Below are 22,374 nucleotides of genomic sequence, written 5' to 3'. Positions count from 1 at the left end.
AGAAACCTACCTGGGAGTAAACCCCATTGAAGTCAATGGAACTTCTGAATAGACTGTGCTGTTGAACAATTTAATGGTCTCACTTACTCCTTTTTTTTACTCTTCTTACCCCAATTTTCATTCCTCCATTGGGCATTGGGTTTTTCCAAACCCCGATTGAAATTCCAGCTGTCTCATTGCAGTGATGCTGCTAACTACTTAAATGGGTTAGAGATTCTCCTTTTTGTTGGAGTGATAATGTTCCAAACAATTTAGTTGGTTAAACTCCATGGCTAACTGAAAAATAAAACATTCTTCTGAACAAAAGGAATTCCTAATATAGCCCATTATATTTGTAGAAATTATTATAGATTCTGACAGACATTGGTGCCAACAATATTGGAAATGCATCGAGCATGGTGTGGGAAAACCTCACTACTAAAAACATCGAATCAATAGAGATGCACCTTCTGTACCTAGCAATATTTTGTTTATGTAAGCAAGTACTACAGATAGTATGCCCCCAAAGGGGGGGGGGAGCTGTAAGTGAAAAAGACTGTCAGAGGCTGCTTGTTATCATCTCCATCCAGCTGCAAAGAGAAGATTAATTCTTCCACCTGGCTGAAACATGCAAAATGCAGAGGGCAACAACAACAAACATATCCTTCCCTCTGTAGTGAAAAAAGAAGCAGAATGCTGATCCAAGCAACACGCTGATAATTGGAGTAGTGACAGTTGCTTGAATCTGGGTTGGGTTTCCCTGCTGCTTTATAACACATAGAAAGCATGCTCAAGAGAACATCATACTAGAGACAGCCTGCAAAAAATTCAAACAATTTTATTTCCAGTAGTGATATAAACATAATAGTCAACTGAATCACTGACAGTTTCAGTGTCTCTTGGAAGACCTTTTGATGCCCATAGGCCAATGCTGCTTCTTATTTTTATTTTATTAGCCAGTCACTTTAATGATTCTCTGTATTGTTTTTAATGGAGTTTTCTGTTGTACACCACCCCAATCTTTTATGAAATGACAATACATTCATACCTTTATAAATACCTTTATATAAAAGGGTCATGGCTCATTTGCAAAGTTCTGCAGATCATCAGCAGAAAATCTAAATACAGTGGTACCTCAGGTTACATATGCTTCAGGTTACATACGCTTCAGGTTACAGACTCCACTAACCCATAAATAGTGCTTCAGGTTAAGAACTTTGCTTTAGGATGAGAACAGAAATCGTGCTCCGGCGGCGCGGCAGCAGGAGGCCCCATTAGCTAAAGTGGTGCTTCAGGTTAAGAACAGTTGCAGGTTAAGTACGGACCTCCAGAACGAATTAAGTACTTAACCTGAGGTACCACTGTAGTAAAAGAAGAAAAGAGATGTCACTGCCTTAATTGAACCAACAATATGGCCATCAATTGTTACCTGGTCCAGAGATGTGAATATATGCAGTAATGCAACAAATAATGGAATACTCCCTCTTAAAAAAAAAAATGGCGCTGAAGCAGCAGCAAATCAAGGGGCTTTGAACAGTCATGAAAAATGAGTGCAAACAGCAGCACTTACTTTTGTGGACCTTTTCACCATGTTGAATTGGCAACTTTCAGATTGAAAATCAAATCTCACACAACTGCGGCACAGCAGTCAAGAGTAGTATAAAAGAATGAAGCAGCAGCTGCCAATTCATAGCATCAATAAAGGGTGTTGTTGAGAAAAACCACAAAGGGGCCTCTTTTAAAATAAACAACGTTTAAAAGTGAGTTGCTGAGCTCTGCGATAGCAGCAACATGGTTGACTACCCTTTTGTGAAAACCCATACCATTTTAAAAATGGAAAGTTATCAGCAAATTACTTTGTGAACCTGCATGAAAACGTAGCAGTCTCCAAGCAGATGTTCTGCAGTGCTGATGGGCTATTTTCTAATTGACTTCTACTAATTCCTATCAGATTGCTGTAAGGTTCTTGTTGGATAAAATCTGAGAGAAAGTCTGGGCTTAGTGACGCCAAGTTGTAAAAAAAACCCTCATCCACTCACTCGCATTATCAGGAAAACTGATATATGCATTGGCACAAACTTAATTGCAAACTTAGAGAGCAAGGGGGAACAGAGCATTGTGCCTTGGGATTTAGCAGGGAAAGCATAATATCTTATCTCTATTCCGAATTTTCTTCCTTTACTCCTCTTGCGGAACCCAAAACAATCACAGACACGTGGATTGTATTGGAGAATATGTTTTCATTTACAATGTCAATGATATGAACGTGGGGTGAAGAGAAATCAAGTCTTCCTATTGCTACTCCAGAATACTATTTATCTAAATGGATAGCCTGACCTATCCAGATGACTCAAGGCAGGTACCCAAAGCATAAGCTTTCTAGTAAAATTTAATGCATCATGAGCTGGCATGATGACTGATAAGAAGCAATCAAAATAAGGGAATTAAAGGGGACTGGGTAAAATCCAGGTGGGGTTTCAGGATGGAAAACCCTAGTAATGTAATGGGGAAGGTTCTGGTAAGTGGTAGACTGTGGCATATAAACAAGCAAGGATGGCTCATCTGGAAGGTTTTACCTTGTGTATAGTCCTCCTGAATGGATTTGCCTATCAAGAACAATGATTACGGCAAGTGACTTCTTGTTGCCTTGCACATGCTACTGTTTTATCTGGTCTACATTTCTACCGAATTTCTGTGTGGTAGAGGAAGCTTGCGCCTTGCATATGAAAGTGATCTTTAGTTCACCAGTACCTTATTACCATTATTGCAACATAGCTTTCTAGTGAGTCAAATGAACTTTCTGGATCCTCATGATCTTACTGGCAAGAAGGTCAAGCACAGATAAATCAATGGCAAGATTATAAATAAGGTCAAACCCATCTTTGGTTCACCCCTGAGCACAAAATGGAGGCTAACAGTGAAATACTCATAACAGTTTCCATGTTTATCCCATATGAGATGAGGCAAAAATAGCAGTACTCTGAGGCCAATGTCACTGATTAATTGGCTTTTGAAATATGTAATTTCACTGACACAGCTACAGCTCTAATAGTGACTGTGCTTGGCATCCCAACAAGCTTAATCCATTATCAAACAAACACAGGATATTACTAACTCAAAGCCACAGCTCTTTGCTATCAAGATGAGTATGCTACAGGTAAGTAAGGATACAAATATTTAATATGCGAAAACATGACAAACCCATTTTCAACACAGCTAAATTATGATAAAACAGATTTAAAAAAACAGATACTGGAGCCCAGCAGTTGGAACAGGAGGAGAAGCAGGTGTACTCTGCGCTTTTGCTGCCAAGCAATTCATCTCATCAAGGCTCTCAAATTAATAATCTGCTGCAACAGCTAAATATAGTATGATGGAAATGTCATGTGCTATGAGCAAGTAAGTCTTTGTGCAGGTAGAGGTGACTATATTTGACTGGGGAAACAGTCAAAATGTGGAAAACGGGGAATGTGGCATGATAAATGTTGGTGAGAAAAAAATGTTTTGTTTTAGCTACAGCTAAAATAGATTGTTTTGGAGGAAAGGACCTCCTTTTGGTACTGGATAGTGGAAAACTAGAATTATCTTGCTGAATTGTCAGAAATGATAACTGTGCTGAAATCAGATAATGTCCATCATAGAATTCATATGAGAGCCGTGGAGCTCCTTTTACAAAAACACACCAATGTAATAATCTTATATTCAGCTTTCAGAAGCAGATAGAATTAAAACAAGGCTCTATAATAATTTTTTTATTATGAAAAGAGGTTGTGTTTATAGCAGCTAAACAGAACAAAGACCTAAGATAGGATATGTTAAAGGTCAAGGATATTTAGATATTTAGCATCTACTGGTGAAGTTAATCACTCAATCAAAACACAGCTAAACAATGATGAATTTGTATCCATTTTCTTAGCCATGTGAAATTGTTTCAGAATTTTTTGTATAGTACCAAGCCAGCATACAAAAGACCTTAGTAATGAGATATATTGTGTATTTAATGGTGGAAATATCAAGGTCCCGTGTCAACAAAAACAAAAGATTTGTGTTCCTGCATAAGCCTTCTCCATAAGGCATGCTCACACAGAATCTTTCTCGAGTTCCTGTTCTAATGATTATGGCATGACCTAATTCATGAATTAGGTCATGTTCTCTAGAATTCTCTAGAATGGAACATAATGAAGTGTCCAGAAAAACACTAGGACCTAGATTTTGCAGCTCCATGCCCTGTGTGGCCCTAACTGTGCTGTTCATTATTTTCTGGCCTGGTTCAGACATAATGTTAAGCCATAGTTGAGTGATCTGGGAATTAACCTGCCTGAGCCTTGAGCATAACCCCATGTTTATCTCCTTTGGTGAGAAAAGATGGAGGTTGGAAACATCTGCTTCCTGGTTCAAACTAACTGCAGATTGTCATTATGTTGAACTCCGAAACTGAGGTTAGTTTAAACAAGGATTGGGAAATCTTACCACTAAGGTCTGCATTTCCCTAAGAGGAAATAGGTTGGGGATGATATGATAGCTATTGGCAGGGCTAAGGACGGAGCCAGTGGAGGTTGAGGCCAGACCCACCCAACCCTCTTTCTCTCTTGAGATCATCACAACCTCACACCATTTCTTTCCCTCTTTTAAAAGTATCTTGAAAAAGAGAAATAAACTAAGCATTGTGGGATGATGGTAATACCAAATCAAATAATTATTTAGATCCCTGTAAGGACTGCTGACCCTTGATGCAATCCAGAAAAATTATTTAAGTCAAATATGCTTAAATGACATTACAGTAGATATTGTGGGTGGTATTCAACTAAGTTTTACTCAAGAGTAGACTGACTTAAATTAATGGACCTAATTCATGTTCATTAATTTCAGTGGGTCTGCTCTGAATAAAACTTAGTTGAATACCACCCTCTATAATTCTGGCTTAATTTATTCTGGAAGTAATTCTTTAAATGCCTTGGAGAGGTCAACTGGAAACTTCAGAGAGTATGTGTTCTGTATCAAAACTACTGATAACATAACCACAGCTTTTAAATCCAGCACTGTTTTAAGTCAAAACAAGAACTAGAGTCTAGCTCAGAAAAGATTCAACCTGGGACCATGTCCTATTCTTATTTAGAGCATCCGATTCACTCATAAATAGACTGAAGGAAGCCTAACCGATTGCCAGCATAAGCTCCAGGACCATCCTGTGTGAGTAATGAGTCAAAAGTAATTCTAGTGTAGCCATATGTCCTAGTTCATAATGACAGTTCCCTGTTTAAAGGCTGTCAAGTCTGAGTCCAGTATACAGACAAAGTACCATTAAAAAGGGGCTTGTCGTTACTCATCATCACTTACGCACTTGGACAACACACTGAGACGGCATTCGGTCATCTGTCATCTGTCTTCCCCATGGTGGTGAAGTTGTTGCATTTCTATTTAAATTGCAGTAATTATTTCTAAATTTCCATCAATACATATACTTTGGCCCATGCAGATATTTTGCAAATCTGTGTCCTCTATTTTTGGCCGGGGGGAGAGGTTTGATGCATTACCTCTCTTTTTCTTTGGTGATGCTTAAGTAGCTATCCAAAGTGTGTTAACTGGGGCGTACTCCCAGGTGTGCATAGAACTGCAGCCTGGCTCACACATACTTTAGCTAATACTTGGCTTTTTATTATGGAGAGATAGAATGGTTGTGTCTCCAATCTCCCACACAAATAATATCACTTGCAACCTGGGTGCTCCAAGCACTGACCATGTAGAGAGCCTATTCATGAGGTTTTCCACTCCTCTCTCAAAAGAGACCTTTCCAATAAATGTAAGGTGGGGAGAAGAATCGCACAATTAGGACTTTCATGCAATCAGTCTTTCACATGAGTGCCCAGCTCCCAGGTGACATTATCTGCTTATGGAGGGTTGGTGTGCCTATGCTTCTCCTCCATGGCATGAAGCTGTTTACCAACCTAGGTACGTATAAAATCAGGTTTATGAGAAAAGACACTGGGTTCAGTCAAATGATAGTTACTTAAAACACACCTGTGTTTGCCAATGGGTGTAAGCTAATCAGACACCCAAGCCGGGGCTTTTGGCAGGTGTATTTGTATAATACACAAGTTCAAACAAGCTTGTCATGTTTATCCTTTACATTTTCACATGTACATGCAAAATTGTTTTACCTTACAAATGCAGTATATGAAGCAGACCTGAGAGAGCTCACTGCTGCCAACCTCTTCCAATTTTTTTGTCCAGAAAAAGGCAGTGGTTAAAGTAAGTACTATTATTATTTTTGTCCTAGGCAGAAGTCTTTCCCAGTAGAGCTTCTTAATTTACCTCTCTTCTTCAGCAATTCTTCTGTCAGGGATGATAGAAGAGATTGCCTGCGGAATACAAAATGGAAATTTTAAAAAATGGCTCAGATAGAGCTACTTCTTAGCTAGGAAGTAATTTTTCATTCATGTTATCATTCATTCTCATCTTTTTAATTTGTTCAATCCTTCACGGTCCCTCACCCCCAATGTAAAGATGTCCATTTTCATCATACATCTGATGCAGTAGACTTGAGTATATAAAAGCTCGTGTCCCAGTAAACAAGGGCTGAGGAATCTCAGATCTGCTCTACATTCTTCTCAAGTATTTTTGCCTGGCTCTAATGTGTCCTTGAACTGCAATAATGCTTCTTGCTTGCCTGGGTGAAAGATGTGCACGTGAGCGGTGAGTGTATAGAAACTGCTAACACTTGCATAACTGGAATGTAGTTTTCTGCACAAAGGTAGGAGTTACTCTGCCCACTTTTTTGCTTCTGACCCTGCCTACCTGTGGCATGCAGTCTCCACAATGTAATAAAAACCTTGGGCTGAAAAAGTTTACCCACTCCTGTCACAAACCACTTCATATCTGAAGTGTTCCAAGATTCATTTGTGTGCTTGCTTCATCAAAAACACAGTGCAATAATAAATGGCCTCCATGTTTCCTGGTTACAGCTGAGAAGCCAGCAATCTCAGCTTTTCAGTGCCTTCACTTTTGGAATTTGTCTTTTCCTCTTGTGTATGAAATATCCCGAAGGAATTCTACTGAATCAAGAAAGGCAAAGACTAGTAGAAGCATTCAGAAGTGAGCTTATTCCAATGCAGTAAGACTAAATATCCATGACTGGAGAAAGGTAAGCAGGACTTTCATAGTGGCAAATTAGTATAAGGGAGATAAAAGAACACAAAAGCACAACAGAGAATGAAGCTTGAGCCCAAGAAGTATTTACAATTTTTTCCTACTTTGTCACTAGACCTCATGATGGTTTGGGGTCCATCAATCCCTGTTTTATTAGTACGGTACAAAGAGTTTCAACACATTGCCAAGTTAATCAAGGAATCTAAAGGGATTTGAGTGTGGTTGTCCCACATCAAAGGGTATGCTGCTGTATTAGTGTTAATTTTGGATTTTGTAAAAGTTCAGGGTTAGCTAGCAAATATTAACTGCCACATTGGAAGTGCCTAAATAATGTATTTTCCTTCAGTGAGCTACTGAAATCTTTACGGAAGGAAGCATTAAGTCTTCGCGAGGGAGACTGTGCACTCAAGGGCTTTCTCCCTTTCCTGTGGCTGCAATCCAATGAAACTGACCTGGGAATAGGCCTAGTTGAACATAGTGGAACTTGTTTCTGAGTAAGCATACACAGAATTGGGTTGTAAAAGCTGTGTCCACTCACCACTGGGATATTCCTGGAATGAGGGCAGCCAACGGCCTTCCCTCTGTCTTTATTAGCCACACCAAACCAAAATTAGAGCAGGCATAGGTTTTACTAGTGTAAAAATGCAGTGGGGACAAAAACTCACTTGTTATATTCTGCTTGCCTTGTGTTTTTCAAAGTCACAGGAGATTTCTCCTCCCCAAACAGGCAACTTTAGCACATAGCCTTTTCAGTGGAAAAGGCGAACAGGGGGATTATGTATGTATTTGTTGACAGTCAAAAGCATATTTCCCCCACTTTTAGGGAAATCTGTTATTTATATTGTGTAGGTCTATTTGTTTCATGGATTGACTAATAGGGTGGTTTCCAGCTGTATTTCTAAGTAGTTGTGGCTGCTGGTTGTCTTCTTCCCACTGATCCTTATCCACACAATCTAACTACTTTGAAAAATTCTATGTATTAGATTTTGACATTTCAGGATCTGAAAGGCTGAGGCTCTTGGCTTCTCAGTTCTGTGTTGCCAGGGACTATAAATCGATTAATTATATTGTGCTTTTGTTAGAAGTGTAACTCATGCTGATGAAATAAAGAGATGAAATCATACCACTCAGGTCTAATGTGATTTATTTATTGTCATGTGAACTAAATTTTGCTCTTCCTTCATTATGAGTAATTATTTTAACAGTTGCTCTAAGACTCATGTTTTTTAATCCACTCAAGCCAGCAATGTTAAGAGAATGGAATCTACTTTGTGATAGAATAAATGAATGTGCCCAACTTAGCAACAGTCCCTTCTACTTTTGTTAATCAATCTTATACAGTACTGAAGATCTGTTGGCTGAGGGATTACAGCTGGAACACTCAGATGGCAGAAAATGGAGTCATGAGTGTGTCATGATGAAGTAGCAGGCCTCTTAAACACAACTGTCATATAGTGCTATAAAATGAGACTGCAAAAAAGGCCTCGCCTTGGAGCTCTGAGGCTTGCAAAGCACAGGAGCTAAAGAGATTCAAAAAGCATTACAATGAGACACAGGATCCCCTGGCATACATAACACCGAGTGGCACAGGGGAGGAGTATACACTTACATGGGACCCACAAACGTTCAGTCTTCAACCACACCCTCATCAAAGGTATGACTTTACACTAGCCCCAGACCCAGGAGAAAAAAATTCCATTCCAAATCATTGCATTCAGTGCAAGGGGAGATATTGTTCTCTTTTGCTCCAAAGTTGTGGTTGTGAGAAGCGTGAAGATGATTGGAATGCTTGAAAGGGTGGCTTTGGAATTGGAAGTAGCATTGTTGGCATTGCCACTAGGGTTGATGAATTGTGGATGCTCTGGCAATGTTTGCTTGCTGTGTGTTATGACACTGGGGACATGTTCCCACTGTTAAGAGTTCATTTCAGTGTTGCATGTGGGCTATGTTGCTGGAACAGTCCCTGACTGGTGGGCTGTGGAAATGTTTGATTTTCTGGTTGTGTGTTTTCATCCTCCTCTCCCAGACTTAGCACGCACTGAATGTAAGAGCTGCTCATCTGGCATTGTGCTTAGTGTATGTCTGGTTCTGGTGCAATGTGAGAAGAGAATTGCTCTGTCCGGTTTCCTGCTTGTTTTTGTTCTGATCAGTTTCACTTAAGTAGTATGCTTAAGCATTTAGGTCTCTAATGAAGTTTCATAAACATTATTATTCTCAATTAGAAGATTAGCATTGCATCACTTGAGCTACTAGATGAGAGCAGAACACCCATGCAGATGTTTCTCAGCAACTCCTCTACAACTTACTTAAATGTAAATAGGTTAGCCAAAGCTACACATCATGGAGCTATTTTTAACAGCCTTTTAATTTCAAAATATTATGTACAATTTATTTTAAAACTTGCTTGTAGTGTCTCCTAAGGAACAGGATCTGAATGAATTCCAAGTATCAGTGGTTGCTGGGCTGTCCAATTTTCTCCTTAGGTTGAACTGATACAGTATAAACAACATCTAAATGGCATCCAGCACAACAAAGTGATCCCTGCTCAACTATTTTCTCAAAAGCCCTTTAAAAGCTCACAAGTGAATATATTTAGCAATTTCTACTTGTGCATCAAATAGTCCATCCTTATCTCACACCCTCTTGAGAAAACAGTAGAGTGGTACCTTGGTTCTCGAACTAAATCCGTTCCGGATGTCCGTTCAGTTTCCAAAACGTTCGACAACCAAAGTGTGTTTCCCAAAGAAAGTAATGCAAAATGGATTAATCCGTTCCAGACGATTAAAAACAACCCCTAAAACAGCAATTTAACATGAATTTTACTATCTAACGAGACCAATGATCCATAAAATGAAAGCAATAAACAATGTATTGTACTGTAAAATAAATAAAACGGTATTGCACATGATAAAAATGAAAATGTAATTTTTTCTTTCCTGCACTGATGATAGTTGTTGTTTGGATGGAGGGTCGGGGTCCTCTTCCAGAATCACAATCGGTGACTCCTCTCCTACCATTCCTTCCCTTGCTTTTTTTAAACCACTGACATCTGGTTCAGACCCGCTAATTCTTTTCCTCACTAAAAAGGAAAGTTGCTTTTTCCAATGTTTTAAAAATTGTCTAAAGTGAGACATAACATTTTCATTGAAAGTGTAAGTGGCATGAATTACAGCAGCTTTATCAGGGTGATATTTTTCAACAAAAGTTTGCATGTCAGCCCATTTTGCAAGCATTTCTTTCATCATTGCAGTAGATATACTTTTTCTGCTCTCCTCCTGCTCTGAAGATATTTCCTCAGTTGCTGTCTGTTGCTGCTCCATCATAATGTTTTGAAGTTCTTCTGTGATGAGCTCAGTTTTGTGGTCCTTCACTAACTCCTCCACATCATCACTACTCACTTGCAAGCCCATGGACTTGTTGTTCTGTTAGTGGTTCTCTTGGTTTTGCAGCTTTTATCCATTTCCGCACAGTCACACAATCAAATTGCAAGAGTGCTTCTGAAAATACTGTAGCTGAACTGGGTTCCACAGTCACAAAAACAAATAAACCGAAAAAGTTGCAAAAACAAAATCGCCAAATAAGTCGCAAAAACAAAATCACCAAATATAAGCTCCAAATATCACCTCTGTGTTGCGTGGGTGCTCGGGACTCGCCAGCCGACAGACCTCAGCAGAAGCACTCAGAACAGAAGCGTAGCACGTTTGGCTTCCGAAAAAAGTTTGCAAACCAAAGCATCTCCTTCTGGGTTTGCGGCGTTTGGCTTCCGATTTGTTCATCAACTAAGCCATTTGAGAACCAAGGTTCCACTGTATTCCACTTCCATCTAGAAGACAAGATAACTGGGACAGGGAAGGTAGATTCATTGGCCATCTTCTCCCCCTCCATAGCTCACAAGCCAAAGCCGTCTAAAGATAGGGAGTTAGCAAATCTATTGAAATCTTACACTTGGAGAGCATTTAATGTTTGACTCTTGGGAATATTTCTGTTATGTAGGAGTTTTATTTATAGAGGTTTGCTCTAAGGGAAGAATTATTAATAAAATACACCAAAGACAGCAAAACCTGTCTTCAAGGAACAAAACTGTGATGTAAACAAACATTAGAATCAGATAATGAAGCTTTTGTGCTGCAGTCATATCACAAAGGAAAAACAGAAAAATGCTTACTGAAAAGGTTGCTGAGCTGGAAAGCTTGTTATAAAGGCCAAAAACGCAGAACAGTTTTCTGAATTATGAGTCAAGCAACATTTTAGTTCACAGTAAAAGCAGTGACAACCCATCCTATTCAGCTGCCCGGGATGTAATTTTCTATCTCATCCTTATTCAACAGGGACCCTCCATATATTTTGGACAATTTCCATTACCCTGACGATTAGCCATGCTGGCTGGGGCTGATGCCAGTTGTAGTCCAAAACATCTGGAGGGTACCTGGTTGGGGATGCTGCTCTAACTGCAACCTGGCATGGTAGTTCATTTTACCACCTCCTACCACTGCATTTAGATCCAGCCTCTCTTCTACATGTTATCTAAAGCCAGCCACACTTAAGCTAGTGCTTGTGAGCAGGGAAGGAGCAGTTTCTTAATTCTTTCCCTTCACGTATTAGTTGAAACACTAAAAACACCCACTCACCTTATATGCTTTACGATCAGCTGGCACTTCCTTGTCTCTCTATATTTCAATTCTATATAGCTGCTCTCAACAGTACAGTGGTTCCTCGGGTTACATACGCTACAGGTTACATACGCTATAGGTTACAGACTCTGCTAACCCATAAATAGTGCTTCAAGTTAAGAACTTTGCTTCAGGATGAGAACAGAAATCGTGCTCTGGCGGCGCGGCAGCAGGAGGCCCCATTAGCTAAAGTGGTGCTTCAGGTTAAGAACAGTTTCAGGTTAAGTATGGACCTCCGGAACGAATTAAGTACTTAACCTGAGGCACCACTGTATAGGTTAGCCCAATAAAAGTGGTAAGAAAGCAAATTCTCTTGGAGCTCTCCCCACCCATTTCTGGAAGCCTTCTACAAAAACTCAATTTGGTAGCCCATTTCGAAGGAAAACTCTGTAAAACTTTAAACTGCACCACAGTAGGTGGGTGTCCAGTAACTAACAACCATCAATCAGTCAGTCACCAACTATGATGTACAATCCAAGCCTATCCTATCAAGAGAGGCGTGCCTAAACCCGCTGAACTCAATAGGCTTAAGCACACATAACTCTTCTCAAGCTTTTAGTCTTAAGCAGCCATCACTAAGCCATCCATGTCCATTACACAAGTATATTTAGCTATTAAGCTACATATAAAAGTAGGCGTGGGGGGGGGGCAGTGTAGAGAATCACACATCCAAAGAGTATGCTTCCAAATTAGTGCGGCTTGTCCGAAAGATGCACAGTGTTTTAAGAAGTTTCTAGGGAGGGGGCTGCAAGATCAAACACGAACTCCGATAATGATTTCAGCTATGTATAGGAAGCAGCAGCTAGCTGGATAATTGCATAACCAGACGTTTAAATTGTTAACATAATTTCAGGTCCCGGATGAATGAGCAAAAATTTGCTTTTAGCAACAGTTCAGATCTTACATAAAACATTGTTTTAATGGAAGAAAACTAATGGAAAAAAGATTACGCTTATTTGAGCTTATTCCACATCTTCCCTAGTAATGCCTAGTAATGAAGTTCCAGAGGTTGCAACCCTGATGGGAGGGAGACGGGGGTGTGATGATCTGGGCTAAATATCCTGCTGCGACGACTGCAGCAAAAGCTCAAAAAATTGCCTTTTCTGTCTATGGGGTGGCACCCTGAACGCGCACCGGCCCCCCTAAGTCCTGAGCTGCTTGGCCCTGGGGAAAGAAGAGAGCGCGCGCGTGTTTATATGCGTGCGTGTGAACTCGAGCCAAGTACGTATTCTCTCGCCAGGCTGTTCTGCGCAGGGACACCGGGAGACAAAAAGGGCGGGCCCACAGCGCGAGGCCTGCATGTAGCTCTGCAGAACCAGCGGATTAAAAAAAATTAAAACCCCAGAGGGCGGCGTCTCCGCCTGTTACCTCAGCGCCGTGCCCAGGATCCCCTATCACGTGATCCCAGAGAAGGGCGTGGTTGCGCGCGAAAGGCTCACCCTCCCGCCCTCCGCGCGCCGGTCCCCTTCCACAGCAGGGTCTGTGCGCAGGAGGCGATAGAGAGGTAGCGCGGCGGCCGTTGATGAGAGCATCAAGCGGCGACTCCGAACCTGCAACGGCAGCGAGTCCGCGAGGGAGAGTGAGGAGGGGAGGGGGAGAAGAGCGAGCAGGCGGGCGCGCGGCCGACCGGCTCCAGTCAGCGCGAGCGGCGGCGTGAGGGGAGGGCGGCGGAGGCAGCGCTTCCCTCAGCGGCGTCCCGCTTTTCTCCTCCTCAAGCCATCTCTGGTCGCTCTGGCCCGGCCCCTCTCTCCGGGGGTGGCGGGTCCGGGGGACGGAGGGGGTCACTCCGCCCCTTCGCCCGGGGACCCCTGGGAACCGAGGTAAGAAGGACGGGGCTGGGGTGGGGTGGGGGGCGTTGCCCTAGCGAGCCGTGGGGCGCCCTTGTCCCACTGGGCGTTTGCTGGCTCAGAGTGAGGATGCGCGGCGGTGGGGAAGACGCGGAGGTGGGGCCCCTGCGCATTCAGACGAGCGTCTGTGGGAGGGGGGTCCCGGGTTGGGCGCTGGCGCGGCGTGACCTTGGGCACGTCTCCCAGCCCTGGCGGTTTTGACAGCAGCCACGGAGGCGAGAGGGGACTCCGGTGCTGCTGTCATAAAAAAAAGTTAAAGAGCTGTTGTGGCCCAAGGGAGCGGGGGTGGAAGCGATGGAAACTGGCAACTACTGGGAGTGAGTCCTAATTCTTATACCTGCTCTCTGGTCTTGCCCACGTGGGTTTTATCTCTGTAACAATAGGTCAGGTGAATAAAGGTTCCTGACAAGGCACATTTTAATGTGCCGTACTCTACTTGAATTCATCATATTTATATATTCGGTTTATAACACGTGTTTTCAGTTTTCTGTAACTTCCTGTAAATAGAGGGCAATCAGGCAATTTTTCTCTTGCTTCCTCCACCTATAACTAAGGGTGCCAGTTACCCTGCCCCTCTGCAGAGCTGCTAAGGGATATATATATATATATATATATATATATAACCAATTTGCGGGCGGAGGGGAATTGAAAGGTGCTGCAAGAGGCTTAAGCAAGAAAACCAGGCAATAGGGTGGTGCCATATAAGTTGCAAAGTAATCACACCCTACCTTGTTGTTGTCATTGCCAATAATTGGCAGGTCCCACAAATTGACATGGATTTTTCAGTACTTGCTTTCCTTCCTCCAATTAGTCAACCCTGTGCAAGTGGGTTGGTCAGTTGTTTACTAGGAGTCTGAGTGTATGACAGCAGCTGGGTTATTTGTTCTGAGGATAGGTATGTATTATGTGCTCCTAAATAATTATGAATGCAATTTCTAGTTGGTTCTATGCAAATTTATCTGCCAGCATATCCCTCTAATTTATATAGTGCTTGTTTCTGAAGGGGTATATGGGGTGTTGTGGTGGGAAATACTACCTCTAGTGGGACATGTTGTGCCCTTTGTCCCCACCCTGCACTCAGTTCTCACCTGTGGCTCCTAGAAGCTGTCAGCATGTGACAGTGGCCACACCCAGGGAACATCTTCAACTGGCCTGCTAAACCAGGTGAGTATAACTGATGTGTCTCAAACCCTCAGTGAGTTAGGGACTTCCCCTGCATTCAAAGACAGGATCCAGCAGATTAAGAGGATGAGACCAATAACGGGTCCAGTGGTCAAGAAAGCAGTTTCTTCATGTGCTGCAGAGGGAAGTGAGGGACAAATGGGGCTTGTCAAGGTAAGGTAAGGGAAGGTAACCCATCTAGGAGAAGGAAAACTATGATTCTAAACTTCTGCTGCTTTGCGGGATATCTTTGGGAGATGAAAAGGCTAAGGAGTAAATCCTACACAAATCTGGAGTCCCTAAGACAATTGGATGGCACCTTGTACGCCTCCTTCTATCAACTCCTGCATCCAAGCTGGTGCCAAACGTATTGCTTTTCTTTCCTTTGGACCACATCATCAAAGCCAAGAGGAGGGATCTTTTCTTCTGGACAGCCCAGGACCTCCATACACACTGTTCAGGCTTGCATCCCAGGGAGGTCACTCAGGTGCTGCTAACGCAGCGGTTTGACTTTAACCCCGGAGGTGCACTGCTTTGTCTCTGGAGACAGATGCCAACAACATGTTTCTAACTAGACCATGATTCTGTTCACACTTTAGATTTTGTGACTGGTGTTATAACATAGAAACAGAGTTGAATCAATAGAAGCTTTCCCTCAGTTCTGTGGTGCATCCTTGCACCATTCAGAAATTCTGCAGCTACAGAAAATAATGGAAAAAATGAGTTGTAAAACATCTGAGGAAAGGATGAGTTGTTGCAAGGTCAGAGGACCAGCTAGACTTTCTGTATATGGCCTGCAGTTGTGTTTGGCAAGATTGGGCAATTTTTTAGTACCAAGCCAGGTTTAAGAATACTCTATAGTTGGTTTGACTGTTTAAAACAGCCTCCCCTGTGCTGATGTCGCCTCTATCCTAGCAAACATCAACATGTCTTTTGCACTCACTGCAGGTGCAGGAGGATATATTTTTGTGGTGAATCCAGCATGATGCACGCATACATAATTTGCCAGTTGTCGTGGCAATGAACAGGTCTCTGTTTGCATGAATCTGTAGAGGCAGGGCTGTTTTTACCAGCAGTGTCACCAAGTTGAGGTAGGTTGCAAGTACAAGAGTTTTACAGCCTTTTATTCGGGAACCTCACCAGAATCTAGCTTCTGGATACTTTGCTGTTAAAAAATAACATAAAAAATGCAGTGGGGCATAGGAAAGGAAAAAGACAAAAGGAAATTTAATAGGGGTGGGGAAAAGAGAATTATCAGCAGTGATGATAGCAGGTAAGGAGTAGTGGGATTTTTTAAATCCCATTTTCCACATTGCCGACTGCTCATGCTTGACTCTGGAAATGAGGCTAGCTCTAGTTTCTGGTGGCTCATTGCCACTGGCTCACCTTTTATAAATTAAACAGCATTGATTACTGTATTGTGTCCATGATCCAGTGAATTCTTCTGTTACAACATCTAGGATGTATATAACACCAAACATTTATTTATTTGTGGATATATCACCTTTCTTCCCTAATAATGGCTCCAAGACAGGTTACAAAAGTTAAAATGAAATAAAAACCAATTTAAACAATATCAAGATTAGAATATCAAAAACCAAAAAGAGCAGTGTTAAACTTTCAGTCTCAAGTTAAAAAAAGGCAAGTAGAATAAAAAATACATAGCCCACCCTAATGTCATGGGGGCCAGTGATGGAGACCGTCTAACTTCCCTAGTAAGAGAATTCCATAGCAATGTGCTGCCACAGAAAAGGCCCTATCCCATATTTCTGCTAACTAACCCTTTGTTGGTGGTAGGGTATACAGCAGTGTCTTGGGTTATTATTTTATCCGACAGGCAGGTTCATATGGAAGAAGGGAGTGTTTCAAATATCTTAGCCCTGTTTAGGGTTTCAGTGGTAAATACCAGCACCTTGAATTGGGCTGTAAAAAATAGAGCTTATTTACATACACAAATCTCTTTAGTCTGGTCAACTAATACTGTTTTGTGAAGAGGCCAGTTTAAAGTGATTAAAACCTTAATCCTGATTTTTGTGAACTTGTGATCTAGATCACTTCTGCTTCATGGTTCTGTGTAACTAAAAAACTTGCACATTTCCATGTCAACACAAGTTTATTGAATTTAATAAGGAGACTGCTTTGTCTGTTTTGTTTTTTGTAACTACAGAGACCATACAGCTGTGGAAGAATACTTCAGCATAGATGTTTATAATATATGTGGTTGTCTTCAAAATCATTGTACAAGAGACAGGATTTTGAGTGTGTGCATGCAAGTGTATAGTTCTGTTTCTGTGATTGCCCAGGTGCTTGAGGGCTGACTGTTGGAAAAAGCTATACGTCCTTCAGTAATATGTGCATTTATCTCCTTTGCCCCACGTTTACTGTATTCCTTCCAGTCTCCCTGCTGCCTCATTTCTTTAGTAACAGTTATTGCAGTAAAGATTTTTTCGTTCTTTATTGGATGTCTTTCTGAGGTACCGTATTTTTCGCCCTATAGGATGCACTGGCCCATAGGACGCACCTAGTTTTCGGGGGGGGGGGGAATCAAGTAAAAAAATATGATCCCCCCCCCCCCGCAGCTCTGGGAGCAGTGGACAGGCTGCACGCAGCCTGTGCGCTACTCCAAGACCTTCTCCCTGCTTTTGTGGGAGGTGGCGGAATTCCCCCACCTCCCGCAAAAGTCCACAGGAGCCCAGCGTGACTCCTGCGGGCTTTTTGACCAGAAGGGAGAAGGGACTGAAATGGCCAGTCAGTCCCTTCTCCCTCCTCGAGGAAAAGCCCCCAAGAGCGGCGCGCTCTTTAAAGGGTGCGCGGCTCCTGCGGGCTTTTCTAGGAGGTGGGGGAATTCTCCCCCCCCCCCCGTAGAAAAGCCAGCAGAAGCCGTGGAGCCCCTTTAAAGAGCGCACGGCTTTTGCCTGCTTTTGCGGGAGGTGGGGGAATTCCCCCATCTCCCACAAAAGCCCACAGGAGGGTTGGAGAGTAGCGGGAAGGCGTCGTGCGCCTCCCCGCTGCCCCCCATCCTCTGGGGCTGGCGATGGGGGAAGCGCTGCTTTCCTCACCGCCAGCCTCGAAGCTGGGTTGGAGAGTAGCAGGAAGGCGTTGCGCGCCTTCCTGCTGCCCCCCATCCTCTGGGGCTGGCGATGGGGGAAGCGCTGCTTTCCCCACCGCCAGCCTCGAAACCGGGTTGGAGAGTAGCGGGAAGGTGTCGCGCGCCTTCCTGCTGCCCCCCATCCTCTGGGGCTGGCGATGGGGGAAGCGCTGCTTTCCCCACCGCCAGCCTCGAAGCCGGGTTGGAGAGTAGCGGGAAGGCGTTGCGCGCCTTCCTGCTGCCCCCCATCATCTGGGGCGGGCGATGGGGGAAGCGCTGCTTTCCCCACCGCCAGCCTCAAAGAGCAGACTCTCCTGGCTTCAGCGGAAGCAACGCGAAGCCTCCGGAGCGCAGGCTTCGGAGGCTTCGCGTTGCTATCACTGAAGCCAAGGAGCCTGCATTCGCCCCATAAGACGCACACACATTTCCCCTTCATTTTTGGAGGGGGAAAATTGCGTCTTATAGGGCGAAAAATACGGTATATCTTTCCCCACTGGGCTGCCTTTCTCAGAAATCTCAGTGATTTTGCTTCCATATAGCAAAAATGTTTCTTTCCCATTTGAGAGCAGACAGGATTTCCTTGTACAAATTCAGTTTGAGTATGATTTAATCTGTGACTCTACCTCCAGTATCCTTTTTCCAAGTTCTACTTTTTCAAGCATGTCGGAATCAGCTTATGATTGGAAAGTTTGTCTGCTGACATTTGCTTTTCTATTGCACACTACCTTTAATATATCTGGGAGTCTTGACAGATGCAGGGCTTTTAAAAAATCTTTTTCCCTGTAAAATGATTCTAATTCCATTAGAAATTTTGCAAACATTATTTTCGTTTCCTGTGGAGTAATTTTACTTTTACATTTTTTCAAGGGCCCTCAGTCCTAAAAAATCTCATGAAAACTAGTCATTTCACATATGTTGCACATATACTACAAGTGATTTGTTTTCTTTCTTTACCTTGCTGGCATTTTTGTGAATCCCCAAAAGGATGCAACTGGATCTTGGCTCTCTGAAGAACAGAACTCTAAACCAAAAACAAATATTGGTTGGTTTCACTGCTGTGCAAATATCTGTAGCAGCCAACAGAACAATATGCTAGTTTAATTTTAGACTGCAGCTCAGTCGTCTAGTGTGCAATTCAAATATGCATAAAAAAAACCCCTTTCACTGAATTACATAGATCAGATTACTATCTGATATAAAATGTAACATTTCATTAAAAAATATGTAGTTGCCCAGATTTGTTCCTTATTCCCTAAATATGATTGTTTTCACATAATATTTTTGCATAATAGTTTTCTCTAGCGGTCAGAGATAAATTAGTGTGCCACATATAGCACCAGTGTTCTATTGTTTACTCTTTTTCTTATGCAGAGTTACCAGGCAAATTTTCTTCAAACTAGAGTGTATGAGTGCCTTTGGAACCATGCATTCCTTGTCTTAATATTATTTTGTATTCCTCTACTTTCCTCCCATCCTTTAAAGTGTTGATTTAGTTTCAAATTTCTCAGTGTATGCTTACAATTCTCAAATGGTTTTTCCTTTGGGGATTCTATCTGTACAAGTGCTTTGAGGACTGTCTGTAAACTTACTTTACTCTATTTATCAGGTCTTCAAGATCTTATTCTGCTTTTGCCGCCTTTGGAAATAATTTGGGAAATGGTTGCCTTGGCTGACTTGCATAGATTACTTAGAAAAATTTACACTTGTTATGATATCTTATCAAAGATTCTGCAGCACTGTTGTTCAAACTGCAGATTCATATAGCAGTAAGGAGGCTTGTTGTCAGTTTAAAAACATTAGTTTTAAGTGTGGAAAGCGGAAAAAAGACGGGACGGTTTGCAAACTGAGCTGCATGTGCTGCAATATACACAGATAATTTTATGTTATGCTAATAGATTTATTTATTTATTATGTTAACTAACATGGAATATTATTGCAGTGGCTTACAAAAATAGTGAAATGTTTATACAAATAAACAAATAAAATACATTAACTCTAAACTAAATCACTTACAAGTAAAAATGAACTAGCTGTCTATAAAACTCATTAAAATGTAGCAACTGACAGCCTTCTTGATTTTTTTTATTTTGCTTTATCAACTGTGTGAGAGGTAAGAGAAGTAAGGCAAGTGGATCTCACAATTGAGGAAGCTACCACAAAGAAGGCCCAAGTCCATATGGTGTTTTGAGTCATCTGGAGAATTCCTGGAGAAGGTGGTATCATTCAGAGGAAGAATGGGAGGAGCTCAGGGACCTGGAGGAATCCAATCTGGACAAGGGCTCTAGTGGGTTGGGGATTGATGATTCAGGAACCCAAGAAGTGGGTGGTTCACAGGAAGTGGGGGGGATGAAGAGGTTCAGATCCACAGGAGGGATCTGTGAATTGCCTGTGGGCCTTCTGAAGGCTTCAGTACTTGCAAGTGAATTGCCTGTGGGCCTTCTGAAGGCTTCAGTACTTGCAAGTGAGCTGCCTTGAGTCCCTTTTCCTGTGAGGGAGTGGCTGTCTGCTTTGAGAGAGGCACCTGGGTAGAAAATGGATAGTGAGCCAGCTTTGATGCCTTCATCTTCATCTTCACTCATGACAGTGCTGCATGCCCAGTCTGCTCAGAGGCGTGCTTGGCCAGTCTTCAGACTTGGGCTGCTTGCTGCACAAATAGTCATGCCCATGCATTCAAAAGCAGAGTCTAGGATATGTGTCACTTGTTGGATAAACGTCTTAGCAATACCTAGTCATGCACCTTAGAGGTCTTCTGTGCTTTATGACATTGCAACCTGTAGGCTCAAGTTTGTGCGCCGTACTGAATTGCTAAATAAAAGCTTTAAACAACCTGCTTGTGGTGACAGTGTGAGTTCCAAGTCCAATGATGGGGATCAGGATATATAGCTGCACTCCAGAAAAAGTGCTCCAAAGCTTTTAGACAATCTTAAAAGTATGTCTTGGAGGTTCTCCTTCTAGTGAAGTCATTGTTATGTGGTTCTGTTCCTCTGTTTAAAATTGTATAAAGCTAGTTGTTGACTAAGGATTTGTAAAGTTGAAGGCAGTGGTGACTACCTTTTGCTTCCTACTATCCTGTTTCTGCTATGGTGTCTTGTTCTGCATATGTTAGCTGCTCTTGTTTCATTTCCATTCTCTCGTTTTCATCTTGACTCTGCTTTTATTTTACTGTCTTTGCCCACTTGTTAGAGAAGTGAAAGAAAGTGGTTACTGGCCATTTAAAGGATCTTGGTGTGTATTATTGGAGGCAGAGTAGAATAAATCTATAATTTGTAGCATTTGTGGTAATAGTGATCTCCTAATCCTACACATTAATTCCCCTTCTTTTCCCCAGCTGCCCTTTATCTGAAGGCTTTTGCAGCAGAGGTGCTGTGTGGGGCATTCTCTCCCTGGATATGCTAATCTGATGTCAAATTTAATGACCTTTTGGTACTAAAGATCTTTTATTTATCTTGATCTTTAAAAATCTTTAATTCTTACAATTCTGCTGTCTGCTGATGGTTTTATTTATCTATTATTAAAATCCTCAATGGCTAAGAGAAAGGCTGCGTCAAGACCTCACTAACATAGTGCAATATTTTGTCAGTGGTATTCAGTTTCTGCTAGGAAAGACTTTGTGAGTTGCTCACTAGTTTGCCCACAGCTATGTATTTTCAGGAACAAGCAGGATCAAAGGTTATACAGATTATTTGAATTTGTCTAAAATGTTCGCAGGTTGCTCAAGAAACTGCCTAGAGGTATGGTTGTTTCTTCTTTGCAGAAAGTCTCCAGTTCACTGCAAGAGACTTCCATGTTCTTTTTTGTTGTTAGTGAAACTTTTCAGCATAATAATAATAATAATAATAATAATAATAATAATAAACCTTTAATGTCACTACACCACCTGTGTGCAGTGAAATTAAACAATACAATTAAAAAATTGAGACTCACTTAGGCAGTTATTGTGCTGTCTTGTTGCCATTATATCTCTTGTAGCCTGCTCATCATGTCCACAGCTTGGACTTTACTCCATAGTAAGGTAAAGGTAAACGACCCCTGGACAGTTAAGTCCACCCAAAGGCGACTATGGGATGCGGCACTAATCTCCACTATCAGGCCAAGGGAGCCAGTGTTTGTCCACAGACAGCTTTCCGGGTCATGTGGCCAGCATGACTAAACTGCTTCTGGCGCAACGGAACACCGTGACGGAAGCTAGAGCACGCGGAAATGCCGTTTACTTAATTTTATTACATTATTATTTTTTTATTTCTATACCGCTTTATATTTTTAATAAAAATCTCAAAGCGGTTTACAGCATACTAAATCAATAAATCAATAAAACAATAGCTGGGCGATGTTCCTCTGGCCTCATGAGGAGCCTCTTTTGTGGGGCTGGTAGGTGTGGGCCCCGCCCCCCTAGGCCAGGTGGAAGGGGCCTTGCGGGGAGTGGCCTTCCCGCTGCAGTGGTACCTGTTTATCTACTTGCACCGGTGTTCTTTCAAACTGCTAG

At 42.2% G+C, this 22,374-nt stretch overlaps 2 protein-coding genes and 1 long non-coding RNA gene across 15 annotated transcripts in view; 2 read left to right on the top strand and 1 right to left on the bottom strand.

Moving 5' to 3' along the window:
* LOC310744073 (uncharacterized protein) overlaps positions 1–22,374 on the top strand; it is a gene marked incomplete at both ends in the record, with an annotated part of 69,229 nt that overhangs the window by 42,536 nt on the left and 4,319 nt on the right. The gene's annotated exons all lie outside the window — the stretch shown is intronic.
* On the bottom strand, positions 3,792–9,924 carry LOC310743250. Its single transcript, XR_014538898.1, has 3 exons — positions 6,471–9,924; positions 5,767–6,338; positions 3,792–5,695 (listed from the first exon to the last, which is right to left on the bottom strand). It is a non-coding gene; the product is annotated as an uncharacterized lncRNA (long non-coding RNA).
* The window catches only part of OSBPL8 (oxysterol binding protein like 8), a 70,806-nt gene continuing 61,628 nt past the window's right edge, over positions 13,197–22,374 (top strand). For 2 of the 13 annotated variants that reach the window (XM_083573322.1, XM_083573339.1), the window contains exon 1: positions 13,349–13,615. The gene's annotated coding sequence lies outside the window, so the exon portion shown is untranslated. Of the gene's footprint in view, positions 13,616–13,652; positions 13,960–22,374 lie in introns of those variants that run through there. The other 11 variants (XM_083573332.1, XM_083573331.1, XM_083573338.1 and 8 more) reach the window with 9 other exon arrangements.

This window comes from Podarcis filfolensis, assembly GCF_964270895.1.
Source record: "Podarcis filfolensis genome assembly, chromosome: 10".
NCBI lineage: Eukaryota > Metazoa > Chordata > Lepidosauria > Squamata > Lacertidae > Podarcis > Podarcis filfolensis.
Note: the sequence above shows the minus strand (reverse complement) of the source record. Positions and strands in the feature narration are given on the sequence as shown.